The sequence below is a fragment of the Miniopterus schreibersii genome (genome assembly GCF_964146895.1).
Source record: "Miniopterus schreibersii genome assembly, chromosome: 5".
NCBI classification, from domain to species: Eukaryota; Metazoa; Chordata; class Mammalia; order Chiroptera; family Miniopteridae; genus Miniopterus; species Miniopterus schreibersii.
Window position 1 is genome coordinate 64,211,576 of NC_138106.1, and position 5,571 is coordinate 64,217,146.

The 5,571-nt window shown below is 42.6% G+C and overlaps 1 pseudogene across 1 annotated transcript; it reads left to right on the forward strand.

The window, feature by feature from the left end:
* Positions 1-3,998: 3,998 nt before the first annotated feature.
* Positions 3,999-5,305, forward strand: LOC308557490 (elongation factor 1-alpha 1 pseudogene; annotated as a pseudogene). The gene has a single exon. The product of its transcript is annotated as an elongation factor 1-alpha 1 pseudogene (transcript).
* Positions 5,306-5,571: the final 266 nt, after the last annotated feature.

Sequence of the window (5,571 nt, forward strand, 5' to 3'; positions counted from 1 at the left end):
TTTCAGTTGAAAGTAAAGGCTCAGAGAGGTGAAGCTCCAAGTTCACTCAAGTAAAAGGAAACCAATACCCAGTTCTAGGAAAGGAGCATGGTTAAAAACTCAAAGGGAAATGCTATGCCATTTCCAGGGGCACGGTGATTAGAAACGCAGAATACCCTCCCAAAATTTGCCTCACAGAGAGGATGGCTGGTGGTCCCATTTCTTTTCTACAATTTTGACTGTAAACTCTGGGGTTGGGGTTGGGGAGACACCTACTAATAAGGTCTCCTGGTGGCTAACTGGGTTCAAACAAACAAACAAAAAAAGTCAGAGCCTAGCAGCACAGGGGCCTCTGATGCAAATGGCCCTTCACACAAAGAAGCCTGCACTGAACTGCCTGCCTCCACGCTGAACTTCTGCCGCCTGAGCCAGCCCTTATAAAGGTTTCCCAGAATCCTATTTAAACCAAGAGGATTGCAGCTTTCCCTGTGCAATCAGAGCTGTGCAGCTCGGACCAACCAGAGTGGCTCTATTCTGACTAATCAGGACAGTCAGTGCTTTTTGGGCCGGAGCTGCCTAGCTGAAGAGGGGTCTAGTCAAAGGCCTCCTGATCCTGGGGTAGGCGCACACCCCTGCTGTTTTCACAGCCATGCTGGATCACTGTTGAGCTGTTGGCACTGAATAACGCTTCCTTCGTCACTGTCCCCCAAATTGGAGATTTCTATTTGTACTGAATTGGTGCTAAGACCGTCAGCTGACAGCAGCAAACCCTCTAACTCTTCTTCCTACCAGTTCCGTCCCTCCACTCACTTTCCCTTCATTCCAAACTTAAAAAGAGATGTGTTTTTATAAATGATATATTATTGAGCAGAGTGACATGGGATAGCTTTGGGTTGTTGAACCCCAAACCACCTAATTACCCATTTTGATCGGTGCCAACCCTTGGCAGAGATCACAAGTAGAGGATGAGCTGGCAGGAGCTGTCTTTAGGAAGTGCTGAAGTAAGATCAAGATTTTTCTCTAAATCTCCCTACAGAGAGACATATTGGGAAGGAAAGTCAATCATTTTTTTTAACAACAAAAAAACCTTTCCATGGAATCTCGTTCAAAACTAAATATATAAGTCACTGTAGCAAGATCTTTTGTGTCTGCTCTGCCCATTGTCTATATTCTAGCTGCTTTGGGGCTTGATTCAAAAAGGAGGTAAGTCAGATTTGGGTTCAGAGAACAGAAAGCTCCTTTGTTTTCCAGGAATGCTAGGCTGAGGTAATATACCACATTTATAGAACCCTCACCAAGGGGGAAAATGGCAGGTTTTCCACTAAGAAATAATTGCTTTTGGAATGATAAGAAGGGAAGTTACTCTTGCATAAGCACGTCTGTCCTGACTGGATATAATTTTTGTTTTTAGTTTGCTCTTTTAGGTCAGATGGTATAAATTATCATATTCAGACAGTTTAACTTTGTTCAACTATAGTTTGATTTTCTGGCATACTAAGTCTAACTTAAGTGTTAAAATAAATTGGAGCCAAGCTTTACATTCAAACCAAGTCATAAACTCTACCATATTTGAAATTGAGGTGGTTGCTTACCAGCTTGAAAAGATTGAGTATTGATTTCATCATCTATTGTTTCCTATAAAATTGCATTTATATTAATGCCAAATTCCAAAAATAAGCAACTAAATGAGTTTAATGTGAACACTTAATACTTTCTAAATTCACTGAGCATGGTCACAGCAGCTTTCATTCCCTGGGATTACATACATACTGTGGGCATTATTGTACCCAGTTAGGAAATTATAAATATAGAGCCAGTTCTCATGATTCACTTTGGATCTATTCTCTTTTGAGTTTGTGTTGAGTCTACCCAATCAAAGTCAGCTTCTGATCCCATTTCTTCCTGAATTGCTTCTTGGATTCAGGAAATATAGTTTTCTTTCAAAGCCAGGTTCTGGTTCTTAACTTTGCCCTTTCCCCTCCCTGCTTTCAGACATTTTTTGTTTGTTCCCAGACATTCATTCAAAAATGCAGTGAGCATCTACTAACACATGCATGTGATTATGTACACATGTACATGTACATACACAAGGACATAGAAAATCTTCAATTGATAAGAACTCAGTTTATAAATTTCCAACCTCAAACCAAGACTTGCACATAACACACCAGAGTCCTTATGATTTGGCATCTTCCTAACAACCCTTTCTTTTCTCCTGATCTCCCCCGTGTCATACTATACACTCCAGAAACACTGACTTGCTTGCAGCTCCTTTTCACTGCTGGTCTTTGAACATGACCTATACCCTAACTGGAACAAATCCAAATCCTCTTTATCCATGGACATTTCTCTATCATTGTTCAGTCTGAATTCAATAGCCACCTCCTCTGAGGTGATTATTCTGAACTTCGGATAACAGCCCAGCTGGCCAATGATTTTGCTGGCCTTGATTTTGAACTGGTGAAACAAGAGGCAGAGAAACTAGTGAGATAATAAATTTGTGTTGTTTTTAGCTGCCACTAAAAGACACCAATTTATTGCTTGGTTGAACAATCCCAAGTAGTGCCTTCCCTCCATTCACTTTCCCTCCATTCCTAAGGCAAGGGAGGGAGGGAGGGAGGGAGGGAGGGAGGAAGGGAAGGAAGGAAGGAAGGAAGGAAGGAAGGAAGGAAGGAAGGAAGGAAGGAAGGAAGGAAGGAAGGAAGGAGGGAGGGAGGGAGGGAGGGAGGGAGGGAGGGAGGGAGGGAAGGGAGGGAGGGAGGGAGGGAGGGAGGGAGGGAGGGAGGGAGGGAGGGAGGGAGGAAGGGAGGGAGGAAGGGAGGAAGGAAGGAAGGAAGGAAGGAAGGAAGGAAGGAAGGAAGGAAGGAAGGAGGAAGGAAAGAAGGAAGGAAAGAAGGAAGGAAGGCAGGCCAGTATAAACTTTAATCACTTTAACAACTTTTGTTCAGTACCCGAAGATCTGAGTTTTAAAGACTGAAAAGGTGAAACCACTAATGTGGGTGACTTTGCCAACCTCAGAAGGAACAATCCCAAGGAATTCAAACTCCTTCTCCTAAGCTTTATTCTTTGTATGTCTCTTTCATCTAGACTATAACTTGCAGGATTGTTTCCTCAACCTCTAAGATAATTCCTAGAATACAATAGTAGTCAATAAATACCTGATTAATAAACTATCAAGGGAATAAACTCATGCAAAAGTAATTGCTCCCTTTATTGTTCAATTCAGAACACTGAGAAAGTGTCTGTCAAGGGGCAGACATTTAGTAAGCCTTTACATCTATGGCCAGTGGATTATACAGCACCTCCCGCACCCCCCAATTGACATGAAATTGAATTTTTAAAGCTCGACCAAGCTAGATGCCTTGGAAATACAAATAAATTGGTGTCTCTAGTTTCAGCTTAAAACAACACAAATTTATTATCTCCCTAGTTTCTCTGCTCCATGTTTCACAAGGTCAAAATCAAGATATTCACTAGCTGGGCTGCTATCAGAAGACTCTTGGAATAAACCCCTTCCAAGCTCATTCAGGTTGTTGGCAGAATTCAGTTTCTTGCCAAGTAAATCTAAGGTCCTTTCTCCTTTGCTGGCCGTCAGCCAAGGGCTTCCCTTATCTTTTTTTTTTCCTTCTCTTTTTAAATTAAATTTATTGGGGTGACATTGGTTAATCAGATCATATAGGTTTCAAGTGTACATTTCTATTGTATATGATCTGTATATTGCATTGTGTTCCCACCACCCAAAGTCAAATCATCTTCCATCACCATATATTTGGCCCCTTTACCCTTCACTACCCTCCTGCTCCCTTCCCTCTGCCTTTATCTTTTAGAAGCTTACTTAGGCCTAGGCCTTGCTTGTGGCCCCTGAAGTTTAAAACCAGCAAAGCAGCTTTTATTGCAATGGGTTGGCTGCCAGAAAATGGGTTGGTTGGGTGTCATGAAAAAACCCCACTAAATCAAAGCCAAATTAGGAAAGGAAAAGACATATCAATATTGTCATCATTGGACATATAGGTTCCTGCATGTCTACCACTATTGGCCATCTGATCTACAAATGTGGTGGGATGGACAAAAGAGCCATTGAAAAAATTGAGAGGGAGGCTGCTGAGATGGGGAAGGGCTCCTTCATGTCTGGGTCTTGGGTAAACTGAAAGCTGAATGTGAGGGTGGTATCACCATTGATATCTCCTGTGGGAATTCAAGAGCAGCAAGTATTATATGACCATCACTGATGCCCCAGAACACAGAGACTTTATAAATAACATGATTACAGGCATATCTCAGGCTGACTGTGCTGACTGTTGCTGCTGCCGGTGTTGGTGAATTTGAAGTAGGTGTCTCCAAGAATGGGCAGACCTGTGGACATGCCCTTCTGGATTACACACTGGGTGTGAAACTACTGATTGTTTGTGTTAACAAAGTGGATTCCACTGAGCTGCCCTACAGCCAGAAGAGATATGAGGAAATTGTAAAAAAGTCAGCACTTACATTTTAAAAATTAGCTACAACCCTGACACAGTAGCATTTGTGCAAATTTCTGCTTGGAATGGTAACAACATGTTGGAGTCAAGTGATAACATGCCTTGATTCAAAGATGGAAAGTCATTTGTAAAGATGGCAATGCCAGTGGAACCATACTGCTTGAAGCTCTGGATTGTATCCTGCCACCAACTTGTTCCACTGACAAACCCCTGTGTTTGCCCCTCCAGGATGTCTACAAAATTGATGGTATTGGTACTGTCCCTGTGAGCTGAGTGGAGACCTGTGTTCTCAAACTTGGCATGGTGGTCACCTTTGTTCCAGTCAGTGTTACAACTGAAGCAGTCTGTTGAAATGCACCATGAAGCTTTGAGTGAAGCTCTTTCTGGTGACAATGTGGACTTCAATGTTGAGAATGTGTCTGTCAGAGATGTTTGTTGTGGCGATGTGGCTGGTGACAGCAAAAATGACCCACCGATGGAAGCAGCTGGCTACACAGCTCAGGTGATTATCCTGAACCATCCAGGCCAAATCAGTGCTGGCCATGCACCTGTGCTGGACTGTCACACAGCTCACGTGGTTTACAAATTTGCCGAGCTGTGGGAGAAGACTGATCATCGTTCTGGGAAAAAGCTGGGAGATGGCCCAAAGTTTTCGAAATCTAGTGATGCTGCCATCATCAATATGGTTCCTGGCAAGCCCATGTGTGCTGAGAGCTTCTCTGGGCCCTTTTGCTGTTTGTGACATGAGACAGATAGTTACTGTCAGTGTCATCAAAACAGTGGACAAGAAGGCAGCTGGAGCTGGCAAAGCCACCGAGTCTGCCCAGAAAGCTCAGCAGCCTAAATGAGTATTATCTCTAATACCTGCCACCCCTGCCTTAATCCGTGGTGGAAGAACGGTCTCAGAACTGTTTGTCTCAATTAGTCACTTAAGTGTAATAATAAAAGACTGACTAATGATTACAAGGCATCATAAAACCTTCAGAAAAACGGAGAATGTTTTGTGGACCATTTGTGTGTTTTTTGTGTGGTAGTTTTTAAGTTATTAGCTTTTAGAAGGAGTACTTTTTAATGGAAACAACTTGACCAAAAATCTTTCACAGACTTTTGAAAC